Below are 14,888 nucleotides of genomic sequence, written 5' to 3'. Positions count from 1 at the left end.
CAAACTACGTTTCTGTTGTGACAAAGATGCTTCCTTAAGCCTTTTAAACTACTGTAATGGTACGAAAATGCAGTAATTAACTCAGTTTGAGGGAGAATGTGCTAACCAAGTTTGCCAAGAAGACTTTGAAAACGACAAAACAGTACGAATTGGCAGGTGATTCCTGAAATACGTCACCGCCTATTGTTGTGTAGGAGTGTAGAGTTCCAAATTTGATTTGTAACCACGAATATATTCCTTAGTCGTCTCGTCTCGTCTCGTCTCGTCTCGTCCCGCAGACGTTTGTCGTGCTTGCGCTGTCATATGGACCACGACCCGAGCGGCAGCGAGCGGCAGTCGAGCAAAGTCGAGACAAGTCGGGACGGGGACAGGGACAGGGATAGGAATGGTGCGAATGCACTGCAAACTACGCAGACACCTGGTGTGAGAAGAGGCGAGGCGAGGCGAGGCGAGGCGAGGCGAGGAAGCCCACATCGCTACCAGTGGGCCCTCCAGCACGACACTGCCACACCCCGCACAGGCCCTCCGCTGAACACCAGGGACAAGATGCGTCCTCCGCTAGTGTCGAAGGCTGAACGCGCCCAGCGAATGACAGGGGGTGCAACGAGCAGCAGTGCGTCTCACACACGCGGCGGTGCGCCCGCCAATTCGGCCGTCACTCTGCTGGGACGCCGGGCGCGCCTCCCCGCGCCGTCCTCGAGGAACTGGCGGTTGCGGAAGGAAGCGCTTTAGTCAAATGCGGCCGAAAACTAACATTTTGTGTGTTGTGAGAAAAGCCGAACGCGAATTCTGCCGTGCTCCTACATTAGATGAGCGCCAACGGCCATACCATGATGAATACACCGGTTCTCGTCCGATCACCGAAGTTAAGCATCATCGGGCCCGGCTAGTACTTGGATGGGTGACCGCCTGGGGAAACCCGGGTGCTGTTGGCTCCCTTCCCGTTTTTTTTTTGTTATGTCGCCAGCCCAATTTTCAAACTACGTTTCTGTTGTGACAAAGATGCTTCCTTAAGCCTTTTAAACTACTGTAATGGTACGAAAATGCAGTAATTAACTCAGTTTGAGGGAGAATGTGCTAACCAAGTTTGCCAAGAAGACTTTGAAAACGACAAAACAGTACGAATTGGCAGGTGATTTCTGAAATACGTCACCGCCTATTGTTGTGTAGGAGTGTAGAGTTCCAAATTTGATTTGTAACCACGAATTTAATCCTTAGTCGTCTCGTCTCGTCTCGTCTCGTCCCGCAGACGTTTGTCGTGCTTGCGCTGTCATATGGACCACGACCCGAGCGGCAGCGAGCGGCAGTCGAGCAAAGTCGGGACAAGTCGGGACGGGGACAGGGACAGGGATAGGAATGGTGCGAATGCACTGCAAACTACGCAGACACCTGGTGTGAGGCGCGGCGAGGCGAGGCGAGGCGAGGCGAGGAAGCCCACATCGCTACCAGTGGGCCCTCCAGCACGACACTGCCACACCCCGCACAGGCCCTCCGCTGAACACCAGGGACAAGATGCGTCCTCCGCTAGTGTCGAAGGCTGAACGCGCCCAGCGAATGACAGGGGGTGCAACGAGCAGCAGTGCGTCTCACACACGCGGCGGTGCGCCCCCCAATCCGGCCGTCACTCTGCTGGGACGCCGGGCGCGCCTCCCCGCGCCGTCCTCGAGGAACTGGCGGTTGCGGAAGGAAGCGCTTTCGTCAAATGCGGCCGAAAACTAACATTTTGTGTGTTGTGAGAAAAGCCGAACGCGAATTCTGCCGTGCTCCTACATTAGATGAACGCCAACGGCCATACCATGATGAATACACCGGTTCTCGTCCGATCACCGAAGTTAAGCATCATCGGGCCCGGCTAGTACTTGGATGGGTGACCGCCTGGGGAAACCCGGGTGCTGTTGGCTCCCTTCCCGTTTTTTTTTTGTTATGTCGCCAGCCCAATTTTCAAACTACGTTTCTGTTGTGACAAAGATGCTTCCTTAAGCCTTTTAAACTACTGTAATGGTACGAAAATGCAGTAATTAACTCAGTTTGAGGGAGAATGTGCTAACCAAGTTTGCCAAGAAGACTTTGAAAACGACAAAACAGTACGAATTGGCAGGTGATTTCTGAAATACGTCACCGCCTATTGTTGTGTTGGAATGTAGAGTTCCAAATTTGATTTGTAACCACGAATTTATTCCTTAGTCGTCTCGTCTCGTCTCGTCTCGTCCCGCAGACGTTTGTCGTGCTTGCGCTGTCATATGGACCACGACCCGAGCGGCAGCGAGCGGCAGTCGAGCAAAGTCGGGACAAGTCGGGACGGGGACAGGGACAGGGATAGGAATGGTGCGAATGCACTGCAAACTACGCAGACACCTGGTGTGAGAAGAGGCGAGGCGAGGCGAGGCGAGGCGAGGCGAGGAAGCCCACATCGCTACCAGTGGGCCCTCCAGCACGACACTGCCACACCCCGCACAGGCCCTCCGCTGAACACCAGGGACAAGATGCGTCCTCCGCTAGTGTCGAAGGCTGAACGCGCCCAGCGAATGACAGGGGGTGCAACGAGCAGCAGTGCGTCTCACACACGCGGCGGTGCGCCCGCCAATTCGGCCGTCACTCTGCTGGGACGCCGGGCGCGCCTCCCCGCGCCGTCCTCGAGGAACTGGCGGTTGCGGAAGGAAGCGCTTTCGTCAAATGCGGCCGAAAACTAACATTTTGTGTGTTGTGAGAAAAGCCGAACGCGAATTCTATCGTGCTCCTACATTAGATGAGCGCCAACGGCCATACCATGATGAATACACCGGTTCTCGTCCGATCACCGAAGTTAAGCATCATCGGGCCCGGCTAGTATTTGGATGGGTGACCGCCTGGGGAAACCCGGGTGCTGTTGGCTCCCTTCCCGTTTTTTTTTTTTGTTATGTCGCCAGCCCAATTTTCAAACTACGTTTCTGTTGTGACAAAGATGCTTCCTTAAGCCTTTTAAACTACTGTAATGGTACGAAAATGCAGTAATTAACTCAGTTTGAGGGAGAATGTGCTAACCAAGTTTGCCAAGAAGACTTTGAAAACGACAAAACAGTACGAATTGGCAGGTGATTTCTGAAATACGTCACCGCCTATTGTTGTGTTGGAATGTAGAGTTCCAAATTTGATTTGTAACCACGAATTTATTCCTTAGTCGTCTCGTCTCGTCTCGTCTCGTCCCGCAGACGTTTGTCGTCCTTGCGCTGTCATATGGACCACGACCCGAGCGGCAGCGAGCGGCAGTCGAGCAAAGTCAGGACAAGTCGGGACGGGGACAGGGACAGGGATAGGAATGGTGCGAATGCACTGCAAACAACGCAGACACCTGGTGTGAGAAGAGGCGAGGCGAGGCGAGGCGAGGCGAGGCGAGGAAGCCCACATCGCTACCAGTGGGCCCTCCAGCACGACACTGCCACACCCCGCACAGGCCCTCCGCTGAACACCAGGGACAAGATGCGTCCTCCGCTAGTGTCGAAGGCTGAACGCGCCCAGCGAATGACAGGGGGTGCAACGAGCAGCAGTGCGTCTCACACACGCGGCGGTGCGCCCGCCAATTCGGCCGTCACTCTGCTGGGACGCCGGGCGCGCCTCCCCGCGCCGTCCTCGAGGAACTGGCGGTTGCGGAAGGAAGCGCTTTCGTCAAATGCGGCCGAAAACTAACATTTTGTGTGTTGTGAGAAAATCCGAACGCGAATTCTATCGTGCTCCTACATTAGATGAGCGCCAACGGCCATACCATGATGAATACACCGGTTCTCGTCCGATCACCGAAGTTAAGCATCATCGGGCCCGGCTAGTATTTGGATGGGTGACCGCCTGGGGAAACCCGGGTGCTGTTGGCTCCCTTCCCGTTTTTTTTTTGTTATGTCGCCAGCCCAATTTTCAAACTACGTTTCTGTTGTGACAAAGATGCTTCCTTAAGCCTTTTAAACTACTGTAATGGTACGAAAATGCAGTAATTAACTCAGTTTGAGGGAGAATGTGCTAACCAAGTTTGCCAAGAAGACTTTGAAAACGACAAAACAGTACGAATTGGCAGGTGATTTCTGAAATACGTCACCGCCTATTGTTGTGTTGGAATGTAGAGTTCCAAATTTGATTTGTAACCACGAATTTATTCCTTAGTCGTCTCGTCTCGTCTCGTCTCGTCCCGCAGACGTTTGTCGTCCTTGCGCTGTCATATGGACCACGACCCGAGCGGCAGCGAGCGGCAGTCGAGCAAAGACGGGACAAGTCGGGACGGGGACAGGGACAGGGATAGGAATGGTGCGAATGCACTGCAAACTACGCAGACACCTGGTGTGAGAAGAGGCGAGGCGAGGCGAGGCGAGGCGAGGCGAGGAAGCCCACATCGCTACCAGTGGGCCCTCCAGCACGACACTGCCACACCCCGCACAGGCCCTCCGCTGAACACCAGGGACAAGATGCGTCCTCCGCTAGTGTCGAAGGCTGAACGCGCCCAGCGAATGACAGGGGGTGCAACGAGCAGCAGTGCGTCTCACACACGCGGCGGTGCGCCCGCCAATTCGGCCGTCACTCTGCTGGGACGCCGGGCGCGCCTCCCCGCGCCGTCCTCGAGGAACTGGCGGTTGCGGAAGGAAGCGCTTTCGTCAAATGCGGCCGAAAACTAACATTTTGTGTGTTGTGAGAAAAGCCGAACGCGAATTCTGCCGTGCTCCTACATTAGATGAGCGCCAACGGCCATACCATGATGAATACACCGGTTCTCGTCCGATCACCGAAGTTAAGCATCATCGGGCCCGGCTAGTACTTGGATGGGTGACCGCCTGGGGAAACCCGGGTGCTGTTGGCTCCCTTCCCGTTTTTTTTTTGTTATGTCGCCAGCCCAATTTTCAAACTACGTTTCTGTTGTGACAAAGATGCTTCCTTAAGCCTTTTAAACTACTGTAATGGTACGAAAATGCAGTAATTAACTCAGTTTGAGGGAGAATGTGCTAACCAAGTTTGCCAAGAAGACTTTGAAAACGACAAAACAGTACGAATTGGCAGGTGATTTCTGAAATACGTCACCGCCTATTGTTGTGTTGGAATGTAGAGTTCCAAATTTGATTTGTAACCACGAATTTATTCCTTAGTCGTCTCGTCTCGTCTCGTCTCGTCCCGCAGACGTTTGTCGTCCTTGCGCCGTCATATGGACCACGACCCGAGCGGCAGCGAGCGGCAGTCGAGCAAAGTCGGGACAAGTCGGGACGGGGACAGGGACAGGGATAGGAATGGTGCGAATGCACTGCAAATAACGCAGACACCTGGTGTGAGGCGCGGCGAGGCGAGGCGAGGCGAGGAAGCCCACATCGCTACCAGTGGGCCCTCCAGCACGACACTGCCACACCCCGCACAGGCCCTCCGCTGAACACCAGGGACAAGATGCGTCCTCCGCTAGTGTCGAAGGCTGAACGCGCCCAGCGAATGACAGGGGGTGCAACGAGCAGCAGTGCGTCTCACACACGCGGCGGTGCGCCCGCCAATTCGGCCGTCACTCTGCTGGGACGCCGGGCGCGCCTCCCCGCGCCGTCCTCGAGGAACTGGCGGTTGCGGAAGGAAGCGCTTTCGTCAAATGCGGCCGAAAACTAACATTTTGTGTGTTGTGAGAATAGCCGAACGCGAATTCTACCGTGCTCCTACATTAGATGAGCGCCAACGGCCATACCATGATGAATACACCGGTTCTCGTCCGATCACCGAAGTTAAGCATCATCGGGCCCGGCTAGTACTTGGATGGGTGACCGCCTGGGGAAACCCGGGTGCTGTTGGCTCCCTAACCGTTTTTTTTTTTGTTATGTCGCCAGCCCAATTTTCAAACTACGTTTCTGTTGTGACAAAGATGCTTCCTTAAGCCTTTTAAACTACTGTAATGGTACGAAAATGCAGTAATTAACTCAGTTTGAGGGAGAATGTGCTAACCAAGTTTGCCAAGAAGACTTTGAAAACGACAAAACAGTACGAATTGGCAGGTGATTTCTGAAATACGTCACCGCCTATTGTTGTGTTGGAATGTAGAGTTCCAAATTTGATTTGTAACCACGAATTTATTCCTTAGTCGTCTCGTCTCGTCTCGTCTCGTCCCGCAGACGTTTGTCGTGCTTGCGCTGTCATATGGACCACGACCCGAGCGGCAGCGAGCGGCAGTCGAGCAAAGTCGGGACAAGTCGGGACGGGGACAGGGACAGGGATAGGAATGGTGCGAATGCACTGCAAACTACGCAGACACCTGGTGTGAGAAGAGGCGAGGCGAGGCGAGGCGAGGCGAGGAAGCCCACATCGCTACCAGTGGGCCCTCCAGCACGACACTGCCACACCCCGCACAGGCCCTCCGCTGAACACCAGGGACAAGATGCGTCCTCCGCTAGTGTCGAAGGCTGAACGCGCCCAGCGAATGACAGGGGGTGCAACGAGCAGCAGTGCGTCTCACACACGCGGCGGTGCGCCCGCCAATTCGGCCGTCACTCTGCTGGGACGCCGGGCGCGCCTCCCCGCGCCGTCCTCGAGGTACTGGCGGTTGCGGAAGGAAGCGCTTTCGTCAAATGCGGCCGAAAACTAACATTTTGTGTGTTGTGAGAAAAGCCGAACGCGAATTCTGCCGTGCTCCTACATTAGATAGGCGCCAACGGCCATACCATGATGAATACACCGGTTCTCGTCCGATCAGCGAAGTTAAGCATCATCGGGCCCGGCTAGTACTTGGATGGGTGACCGCCTGGGGAAACCCGGGTGCTGTTGGCTCCCTTCCCGTTTTTTTTTTTGTTATGTCGCCAGCCCAATTTTCAAACTACGTTTCTGTTGTGACAAAGATGCTTCCTTAAGCCTTTTAAACTACTGTAATGGTACGAAAATGCAGTAATTAACTCAGTTTGAGGGAGAATGTGCTAACCAAGTTTGCCAAGAAGACTTTGAAAACGACAAAACAGTACGAATTGGCAGGTGATTTCTGAAATACGTCACCGCCTATTGTTGTGTTGGAATGTAGAGTTCCAAATTTGATTTGTAACCACGAATTTATTCCTTAGTCGTCTCGTCTCGTCTCGTCTCGTCCCGCAGACGTTTGTCGTCCTTGCGCTGTCATATGGACCACGACCCGAGCGGCAGCGAGCGGCAGTCGAGCAAAGTCGGGACAAGTCGGGACGGGGACAGGGACAGGGATAGGAATGGTGCGAATGCACTGCAAACTACGCAGACACCTGGTGTGAGAAGAGGCGAGGCGAGGCGAGGCGAGGCGAGGAAGCCCACATCGCTACCAGTGGGCCCTCCAGCACGACACTGCCACACCCCGCACAGGCCCTCCGCTGAACACCAGGGACAAGATGCGTCCTCCGCTAGTGTCGAAGGCTGAACGCGCCCAGCGAATGACAGGGGGTGCAACGAGCAGCAGTGCGTCTCACACACGCGGCGGTGCGCCCGCCAATTCGGCCGTCACTCTGCTGGGACGCCGGGCGCGCCTCCCCGCGCCGTCCTCGAGGAACTGGCGGTTGCGGAAGGAAGCGCTTTCGTCAAATGCGGCCGAAAACTAACATTTTGTGTGTTGTGAGAAAAGCCGAACGCGAATTCTGCCGTGCTCCTACATTAGATGAGCGCCAACGGCCATACCATGATGAATACACCGGTTCTCGTCCGATCACCGAAGTTAAGCATCATCGGACCCGGCTAGTACTTGGATGGGTGACCGCCTGGGGAAACCCGGGTGCTGTTGGCTCCCTTCCCGTTTTTTTTTTTGTTATGTCGCCAGCCCAATTTTCAAACTACGTTTCTGTTGTGACAAAGATGCTTCCTTAAGCCTTTTAAACTACTGTAATGGTACGAAAATGCAGTAATTAACTCAGTTTGAGGGAGAATGTGCTAACCAAGTTTGCCAAGAAGACTTTGAAAACGACAAAACAGTACGAATTGGCAGGTGATTTCTGAAATACGTCACCGCCTATTGTTGTGTTGGAATGTAGAGTTCCAAATTTGATTTGTAACCACGAATTTATTCCTTAGTCGTCTCGTCTCGTCTCGTCTCGTCCCGCAGACGTTTGTCGTCCTTGCGCTGTCATATGGACCACGACCCGAGCGGCAGCGAGCGGCAGTCGAGCAAAGTCGGGACAAGTCGGGACGGGGACAGGGACAGGGATAGGAATGGTGCGAATGCACTGCAAACTACGCAGACACCTGGTGTGAGGCGAGGCGAGCCGAGGCGAGGCGAGGCGAGGCGAAGCGAGGAAGCCCACATCGCTACCAGTGGGCCCTCCAGCACGACATTGCCACACCCCGCACAGGCCCTCCGCTGAACACCAGGGACAAGGTGCGTCCTCCGCTAGTGTCGAAGGCTGCACGCGCCCAGCGAATGACAGGGGGTGCAACGAGCAGCAGTGCGTCTCACACACGCGGCGGTGCGCCCGCAAATTCGGCCGTCACTCTGCTGGGACGCCGGGCGCGCCTCCCCGCGCCGTCCTCGAGGAACTGGCGGTTGCGGAAGGAAGCGCTTTCGTCAAATGCGGCCGAAAACTAACATTTTGTGTGTTGGGAGAAAAGCCGAACGCGAATTCTGCCGTGCTCCTACATTAGATGAGCGCCAACGGCCATACCATGATGAATACACAGGTTCTCGTCCGATCACCGAAGTTAAGCATCATCGGGCACGGCTAGTACTTGGATGGGTGACCGCCTGGGAAACCCGGTTGCTGTTGGCTCCCTTCCTGTTTTTTTTTTTGTCATGTCGCCAGCCCAATTTTCAAACTACCTTTCTGTTGTGACAAAGATGCTTCCTTAAGCCTTTTAAACTACTGTAATGGTACGAAAATGCAGTAATTAACTCAGTTTGAGGGAGAAGTGCTAACCAAGTTTGCCAAGAAGACTTTGAAAACGACAAAACAGTACGAATCGGCAGGTGATTTCTGAAATACGTCACCGCCTATTGTTGTGTAGGAGTGCAGAGTTCCAAATTTGATTTGTAACCACGAATTTAATCCTTAGTCGTCTCGTCTCGTCTCGTCTCGTCCCGCAGACGTTTGTCGTGCTTGCGCTGTCATATGGACCACGACCCGAGCGGCAGCGAGCGGCAGTCGAGCAAAGTCGGGACAAGTCGGGACGGGGACAGGGACAGGGATAGGAATGGTGCGAATGCACTGCAAATAACGCAGACACCTGGTGTGAGGCGCGGCGAGGCGAGGCGAGGCGAGGAAGCCCACATCGCTACCAGTGGGCCCTCCAGCACGACACTGCCACACCCCGCACAGGCCCTCCGCTGAACACCAGGGACAAGATGCGTCCTCCGCTAGTGTCGAAGGCTGAACGCGCCCAGCGAATGACAGGGGGTGCAACGAGCAGCAGTGCGTCTCACACACGCGGCGGTGCGCCCGCCAATTCGGCCGTCACTCTGCTGGGACGCCGGGCGCGCCTCCCCGCGCCGTCCTCGAGGAACTGGCGGTTGCGGAAGGAAGCGCTTTCGTCAAATGCGGCCGAAAACTAACATTTTGTGTGTTGTGAGAAAAGCCGAACGCGAATTCTGCCGTGCTCCTACATTAGATGAGCGCCAACGGCCATACCATGATGAATACACCGGTTCTCGTCCGATCACCGAAGTTAAGCATCATCGGGCCCGGCTAGTACTTGGATGGGTGACCGCCTGGGGAAACCCGGGTGCTGTTGGCTCCCTTCCCGTTTTTTTTTTGTTATGTCGCCAGCCCAATTTTCAAACTACGTTTCTGTTGTGACAAAGATGCTTCCTTAAGCCTTTTAAACTACTGTAATGGTACGAAAATGCAGTAATTAACTCAGTTTGAGGGAGAATGTGCTAACCAAGTTTGCCAAGAAGACTTTGAAAACGACAAAACAGTACGAATTGGCAGGTGATTTCTGAAATACGTCACCGCCTATTGTTGTGTAGGAGTGTAGAGTTCCAAATTTGATTTGTAACCACGAATTTAATCCTTAGTCGTCTCGTCTCGTCTCGTCTCGTCCCGCAGACGTTTGTCGTGCTTGCGCTGTCATATGGACCACGACCCGAGCGGCAGCGAGCGGCAGTCGAGCAAAGTCGGGACAAGTCGGGACGGGGACAGGGACAGGGATAGGAATGGTGCGAATGCACTGCAAACAACGCAGACACCTGGTGTGAGGCGCGGCGAGGCGAGGCGAGGCGAGGCGAGGAAGCCCACATCGCTACCAGTGGGCCCTCCAGCACGACACTGCCACACCCCGCACAGGCCCTCCGCTGAACACCAGGGACAAGATGCGTCCTCCGCTAGTGTCGAAGGCTGAACGCGCCCAGCGAATGACAGGGGGTGCAACGAGCAGCAGTGCGTCTCACACACGCGGCGGTGCGCCCGCCAAATCGGCCGTCACTCTGCTGGGACGCCGGGCGCGCCTCCCCGCGCCGTCCTCGAGGAACTGGCGGTTGCGGAAGGAAGCGCTTTCGTCAAATGCGGCCGAAAACTAACATTTTGTGTGTTGTGAGAAAAGCCGAACGCGAATTCTGCCGTGCTCCTACATTAGATGAGCGCCAACGGCCATACCATGATGAATACACCGGTTCTCGTCCGATCACCGAAGTTAAGCATCATCGGGCCCGGCTAGTACTTGGATGGGTGACCGCCTGGGGAAACCCGGGTGCTGTTGGCTCCCTTCCCGTTTTTTTTTTGTTATGTCGCCAGCCCAATTTTCAAACTACGTTTCTGTTGTGACAAAGATGCTTCCTTAAGCCTTTTAAACTACTGTAATGGTACGAAAATGCAGTAATTAACTCAGTTTGAGGGAGAATGTGCTAACCAAGTTTGCCAAGAAGACTTTGAAAACGACAAAACAGTACGAATTGGCAGGTGATTTCTGAAATACGTCACCGCCTATTGTTGTGTAGGAGTGTAGAGTTCCAAATTTGATTTGTAACCACGAATTTAATCCTTAGTCGTCTCGTCTCGTCTCGTCTCGTCCCGCAGACGTTTGTCGTGCTTGCGCTGTCATATGGACCACGACCCGAGCGGCAGCGAGCGGCAGTCGAGCAAAGTCGGGACAAGTCGGGACGGGGACAGGGACAGGGATAGGAATGGTGCGAATGCACTGCAAACTACGCAGACACCTGGTGTGAGGCGCGGCGAGGCGAGGCGAGGCGAGGCGAGGAAGCCCACATCGCTACCAGTGGGCCCTCCAGCACGACACTGCCACACCCCGCACAGGCCCTCCGCTGAACACCAGGGACAAGATGCGTCCTCCGCTAGTGTCGAAGGCTGAACGCGCCCAGCGAATGACAGGGGGTGCAACGAGCAGCAGTGCGTCTCACACACGCGGCGGTGCGCCCGCCAATTCGGCCGTCACTCTGCTGGGACGCCGGGCGCGCCTCCCCGCGCCGTCCTCGAGGAACTGGCGGTTGCGGAAGGAAGCGCTTTCGTCAAATGCGGCCGAAAACTAACATTTTGTGTGTTGTGAGAAAAGCCGAACGCGAATTCTGCCGTGCTCCTACATTAGATGAGCGCCAACGGCCATACCATGATGAATACACCGGTTCTCGTCCGATCACCGAAGTTAAGCATCATCGGGCCCGGCTAGTACTTGGATGGGTGACCGCCTGGGGAAACCCGGGTGCTGTTGGCTCCCTTCCCGTTTTTTTTTGTTATGTCGCCAGCCCAATTTTCAAACTACGTTTCTGTTGTGACAAAGATGCTTCCTTAAGCCTTTTAAACTACTGTAATGGTACGAAAATGCAGTAATTAACTCAGTTTGAGGGAGAATGTGCTAACCAAGTTTGCCAAGAAGACTTTGAAAACGACAAAACAGTACGAATTGGCAGGTGATTTCTGTAATACGTCACCGCCTATTGTTGTGTAGGAGTGTAGAGTTCCAAATTTGATTTGTAACCACGAATTTAATCCTTAGTCGTCTCGACTCGTCTCGTCTCGTCCCGCAGACGTTTGTCGTGCTTGCGCTGTCATATGGACCACGACCCGAGCGGCAGCGAGCGGCAGTCGAGCAAAGTCGGGACAAGTCGGGACGGGGACAGGGACAGGGATAGGAATGGTGCGAATGCACTGCAAACAACGCAGACACCTGGTGTGAGGCGCGGCGAGGCGAGGCGAGGCGAGGCGAGGAAGCCCACATCGCTACCAGTGGGCCCTCCAGCACGACACTGCCACACCCCGCACAGGCCCTCCGCTGAACACCAGGGACAAGGTGCGTCCTCCGCTAGTGTCGAAGGCTGCACGCGCCCAGCGAATGACAGGGGGTGCAACGAGCAGCAGTGCGTCTCACACACGCGGCGGTGCGCCCGCAAATTCGGCCGTCACTCTGCTGGGACGCCGGGCGCGCCTCCCCGCGCCGTCCTCGAGGAACTGGCGGTTGCGGAAGGAAGCGCTTTCGTCAAATGCGGCCGAAAACTAACATTTTGTGTGTTGGGAGAAAAGCCGAACGCGAATTCTGCCGTGCTCCTACATCAGATGAGCGCCAACGGCCATACCATGATGAATACACAGGTTCTCGTCCGATCACCGAAGTTAAGCATCATCGGGCACGGCTAGTACTTGGATGGGTGACCGCCTGGGAAACCCGGGTGCTGTTGGCTCCCTTCCTGTTTTTTTTTTTTGTCATGTCGCCAGCCCAATTTTCAAACTACCTTTCTGTTGTGACAAAGATGCTTCCTTAAGCCTTTTAAACTACTGTAATGGTACGAAAATGCAGTAATTAACTCAGTTTGAGGGAGAATGTGCTAACCAAGTTTGCCAAGAAGACTTTGAAAACGACTAAACAGTACGAATCGGCAGGTGATTTCTGAAATACGTCACCGCCTATTGTTGTGTAGGAGTGCAGAGTTCCAAATTTGATTTGTAACCACGAATTTAATCCTTAGTCGTCTCGTCTCGTCTCGTCTCGTCCCGCAGACGTTTGTCGTGCTTGCGCTGTCATATGGACCACGACCCGAGCGGCAGCGAGCGGCAGTCGAGCAAAGTCGGGACAAGTCGGGACGGGGACAGGGACAGGGATAGGAATGGTGCGAATGCACTGCAAACAACGCAGACACCTGGTGTGAGGCGCGGCGAGGCGAGGCGAGGCGAGGCGAGGAAGCCCACATCGCTACCAGTGGGCCCTCCAGCACGACACTGCCACACCCCGCACAGGCCCTCCGCTGAACACCAGGGACAAGATGCGTCCTCCGCTAGTGTCGAAGGCTGAACGCGCCCAGCGAATGACAGGGGGTGCAACGAGCAGCAGTGCGTCTCACACACGCGGCGGTGCGCCCGCCAAATCGGCCGTCACTCTGCTGGGACGCCGGGCGCGCCTCCCCGCGCCGTCCTCGAGGAACTGGCGGTTGCGGAAGGAAGCGCTTTCGTCAAATGCGGCCGAAAACTAACATTTTGTGTGTTGTGAGAAAAGCCGAACGCGAATTCTGCCGTGCTCCTACATTAGATGAGCGCCAACGGCCATACCATGATGAATACACCGGTTCTCGTCCGATCACCGAAGTTAAGCATCATCGGGCCCGGCTAGTACTTGGATGGGTGACCGCCTGGGGAAACCCGGGTGCTGTTGGCTCCCTTCCCGTTTTTTTTTTTGTTATGTCGCCAGCCCAATTTTCAAACTACTTTTCTGTTGTGACAAAGATGCTTCCTTAAGCCTTTTAAACTACTGTAATGGTACGAAAATGCAGTAATTAACTCAGTTTGAGGGAGAATGTGCTAACCAAGTTTGCCAAGAAGACTTTGAAAACGACAAAACAGTACGAATTGGCAGGTGATTTCTGAAATACGTCACCGCCTATTGTTGTGTAGGAGTGTAGAGTTCCAAATTTGATTTGTAACCACGAATTTAATCCTTAGTCGTCTCGTCTCGTCTCGTCTCGTCCCGCAGACGTTTGTCGTGCTTGCGCTGTCATATGGACCACGACCCGAGCGGCAGCGAGCGGCAGTCGAGCAAAGTCGGGACAAGTCGGGACGGGGACAGGGACAGGGATAGGAATGGTGCGAGTGCACTGCAAACAACGCAGACACCTGGTGTGAGGCGCGGCGAGGCGAGGCGAGGCGAGGCGAGGAAGCCCACATCGCTACCAGTGGGCCCTCCAGCACGACACTGCCACACCCCGCACAGGCCCTCCGCTGAACACCAGGGACAAGATGCGTCCTCCGCTAGTGTCGAATGCTGAACGCGCCCAGCGAATGACAGGGGGTGCAACGAGCAGCAGTGCGTCTCACACACGCGGCGGTGCGCCCGCCAATTCGGCCGTCACTCTGCTGGGACGCCGGGCGCGCCTCCCCGCGCCGTCCTCGAGGAACTGGCGGTTGCGGAAGGAAGCGCTTTCGTCAAATGCGGCCGAAAACTAACATTTTGTGTGTTGGGAGAAAAGCCGAACGCGAATTCTGCCGTGCTCCTACATTAGATGAGCGCCAACGGCCATACCATGATGAATACACAGGTTCTCGTCCGATCACCGAAGTTAAGCATCATCGGGCACGGCTAGTACTTGGATGGGTGACCGCCTGGGAAACCCGGGTGCTGTTGGCTCCCTTCCTGTTTTTTTTTTTTTGTCATGTCGCCAGCCCAATTTTCAAACTACCTTTCTGTTGTGACAAAGATGCTTCCTTAAGCCTTTTAAACTACTGTAATGGTACGAAAATGCAGTAATTAACTCAGTTTGAGGGAGAATGTGCTAACCAAGTTTGCCAAGAAGACTTTGAAAACGACAAAACAGTACGAATCGGCAGGTGATTTCTGAAATACGTCACCGCCTATTGTTGTGTAGGAGTGTAGAGTTCCAAATTTGATTTGTAACCACGAATTTAATCCTTAGTCGTCTCGTCTCGTCTCGTCTCGTCCCGCAGACGTTTGTCGTGCTTGCGCTGTCATATGGACCACGACCCGAGCGGCAGCGAGCGGCAGTCGAGCAAAGTCGGGACAAGTCGGGACGGGGACAG

General features: G+C 54.8%; 15 non-coding genes across 15 annotated transcripts; all 15 read left to right on the top strand.

The window, feature by feature from the left end:
• The first annotated feature begins 815 nt into the window (after positions 1–815).
• On the top strand, positions 816–935 carry LOC126154878 (5S ribosomal RNA). Its single transcript, XR_007532408.1, has one exon. It is a non-coding gene; the product is annotated as a 5S ribosomal RNA (ribosomal RNA).
• An 846-nt stretch (positions 936–1,781) lies between these two features.
• Positions 1,782–1,901, top strand: LOC126154877 (5S ribosomal RNA). The gene has a single exon (XR_007532407.1). It is a non-coding gene; the product is annotated as a 5S ribosomal RNA (ribosomal RNA).
• Positions 1,902–2,752: 851 nt separating this feature from the next.
• On the top strand, positions 2,753–2,872 carry LOC126155171 (5S ribosomal RNA). The gene has a single exon (XR_007532681.1). It is a non-coding gene; the product is annotated as a 5S ribosomal RNA (ribosomal RNA).
• Positions 2,873–3,725: 853 nt separating this feature from the next.
• Positions 3,726–3,845, top strand: LOC126155170 (5S ribosomal RNA). The gene has a single exon (XR_007532680.1). It is a non-coding gene; the product is annotated as a 5S ribosomal RNA (ribosomal RNA).
• Positions 3,846–4,696: 851 nt separating this feature from the next.
• LOC126154876 (5S ribosomal RNA) lies at positions 4,697–4,816 on the top strand. The gene has a single exon (XR_007532406.1). It is a non-coding gene; the product is annotated as a 5S ribosomal RNA (ribosomal RNA).
• An 841-nt stretch (positions 4,817–5,657) lies between these two features.
• Positions 5,658–5,777, top strand: LOC126154874 (5S ribosomal RNA). Its single transcript, XR_007532404.1, has one exon. It is a non-coding gene; the product is annotated as a 5S ribosomal RNA (ribosomal RNA).
• An 847-nt stretch (positions 5,778–6,624) lies between these two features.
• On the top strand, positions 6,625–6,744 carry LOC126155335 (5S ribosomal RNA). Its single transcript, XR_007532835.1, has one exon. It is a non-coding gene; the product is annotated as a 5S ribosomal RNA (ribosomal RNA).
• Positions 6,745–7,591: 847 nt separating this feature from the next.
• LOC126155148 (5S ribosomal RNA) lies at positions 7,592–7,711 on the top strand. Its single transcript, XR_007532659.1, has one exon. It is a non-coding gene; the product is annotated as a 5S ribosomal RNA (ribosomal RNA).
• Positions 7,712–8,568: 857 nt separating this feature from the next.
• Positions 8,569–8,687, top strand: LOC126155252 (5S ribosomal RNA). The gene has a single exon (XR_007532757.1). It is a non-coding gene; the product is annotated as a 5S ribosomal RNA (ribosomal RNA).
• An 841-nt stretch (positions 8,688–9,528) lies between these two features.
• On the top strand, positions 9,529–9,648 carry LOC126154873 (5S ribosomal RNA). Its single transcript, XR_007532403.1, has one exon. It is a non-coding gene; the product is annotated as a 5S ribosomal RNA (ribosomal RNA).
• Positions 9,649–10,494: 846 nt separating this feature from the next.
• On the top strand, positions 10,495–10,614 carry LOC126154872 (5S ribosomal RNA). The gene has a single exon (XR_007532402.1). It is a non-coding gene; the product is annotated as a 5S ribosomal RNA (ribosomal RNA).
• An 846-nt stretch (positions 10,615–11,460) lies between these two features.
• On the top strand, positions 11,461–11,580 carry LOC126154871 (5S ribosomal RNA). Its single transcript, XR_007532401.1, has one exon. It is a non-coding gene; the product is annotated as a 5S ribosomal RNA (ribosomal RNA).
• Positions 11,581–12,425: 845 nt separating this feature from the next.
• Positions 12,426–12,544, top strand: LOC126155219 (5S ribosomal RNA). Its single transcript, XR_007532726.1, has one exon. It is a non-coding gene; the product is annotated as a 5S ribosomal RNA (ribosomal RNA).
• An 848-nt stretch (positions 12,545–13,392) lies between these two features.
• LOC126154870 (5S ribosomal RNA) lies at positions 13,393–13,512 on the top strand. The gene has a single exon (XR_007532400.1). It is a non-coding gene; the product is annotated as a 5S ribosomal RNA (ribosomal RNA).
• Positions 13,513–14,359: 847 nt separating this feature from the next.
• On the top strand, positions 14,360–14,478 carry LOC126155218 (5S ribosomal RNA). Its single transcript, XR_007532725.1, has one exon. It is a non-coding gene; the product is annotated as a 5S ribosomal RNA (ribosomal RNA).
• The last annotated feature ends 410 nt before the right edge of the window (positions 14,479–14,888 follow it).

The sequence above is a fragment of the Schistocerca cancellata genome, unplaced genomic scaffold (genome assembly GCF_023864275.1).
Source record: "Schistocerca cancellata isolate TAMUIC-IGC-003103 unplaced genomic scaffold, iqSchCanc2.1 HiC_scaffold_1100, whole genome shotgun sequence".
NCBI classification, from domain to species: Eukaryota; Metazoa; Arthropoda; class Insecta; order Orthoptera; family Acrididae; genus Schistocerca; species Schistocerca cancellata.
The sequence above is the reverse complement of the archived record's forward strand: the minus strand, read 5'-3'. Positions and strand labels throughout refer to the sequence as shown.